Genomic DNA, 1,404 nt, shown 5'->3' with positions numbered 1-1,404 from the left:
TCTTAGTATAATATTAAGGTATCAATCCAATATAAACTGTGATTAATAATAAACATATTTCAAGTTAATTAATTTATGTTATTATACCCACCCACCCCTTATTTCCTATGTGTAGCGACCGCTACACCTAGTAATAGGGTTGGACGCCACTGCACCACCCAATTTACGCCACTGGGAAGACTGTCTTCCCTCTACAATAATTATTCCACGCTGCACGCAAGGCCGTCCCGAGAGACAAATCGTTTGGGCTTGATTCATACATTTACCAACTAAAAAAAAAAATGTTCTCGCTCTACTCAAATTACTAGCTATTAAAATACATCACGTAAACATAGGTATACATATTACATATATTTAGCATTTAAGGCTACAGACAGCGTTTTTTTAGTATTGGTCTAGTTGGCCTAGTCAGCACTCAGCGCATAACAGTTTACACTAGGTACAAGAGATTAAATAAAATTAAAACTTATAACATACAATCTTAAGAGTATTTAAGTAAAATATTATGTATCAAAATAATATACAATTTTAAAATGTAATTCTTCTTTCTTTCATATTAGACCTCTGTGTAGCTATTTTACTTATATCAACTTCATCCAAAATATCTTTTTCTACACTTAACAGCATTAATGAATCTAACCTTATGTCCGGCATTATTGACCTAAAATGATTTTTGTTGAGTTTACTGTACGTCCGTTCATTGGTAACAACACTTATTACTGGTACAGACGTACAATTAATTGTTAATGCTAACCGACAAATACTATTATATAGCTAATGGTAGGATATTATGTTTTACTTCTTCACATTTTTCGATTATACGATTAGCGGTTTTAATTTGTTGTTGAACTTAATCTTTGCATATTTTATAACCTAATTCAGTCTGAATGCTTTCGATATCTTTGCATTTTGCAAAATCACTGTTGGGAGGATATATCAACATAGCATTTTGTACAATATTGCCTATGCTAATATTTTCATTCTCAATTGGAAATGTAAACATATTTTCATACAGCGGGCAGTGACATTATTGTATCGATAATAGTTTTAAAATGTCTGCAGTCTGCGCGATGAAAATAATACAAACAAACGTGGATTATAATAATAATAATATAATATTGCAATACCAATTTTCTAAAAATACGACAAAATACGTTTTCGGCGTCCAACGCATAGGGAATACCCGGGCGGCGCGTGTCCCTCCCCGCCACCCCCCCGGCCAATCATAATTCCACCACTCAACAGCTTGCTGCTTTGCGCGCGGCCTGCCAGCGACCGATCCAGACCACATGTTGTTCGTGGCGCGAATAACGGTCGATGGACGAGCTGTCTGTGCGACTTTTCCTTCGTCTGCGACTGCGAATTTTCCCCTGCGCGGCCGTCTCGTAGTACCGAAGCACGATC

The sequence above is a fragment of the Acyrthosiphon pisum genome, chromosome A1 (assembly GCF_005508785.2).
Source record: "Acyrthosiphon pisum isolate AL4f chromosome A1, pea_aphid_22Mar2018_4r6ur, whole genome shotgun sequence".
In the NCBI taxonomy this organism is placed as follows: Eukaryota; Metazoa; Arthropoda; class Insecta; order Hemiptera; family Aphididae; genus Acyrthosiphon; species Acyrthosiphon pisum.
Note: the sequence above shows the minus strand (reverse complement) of the source record.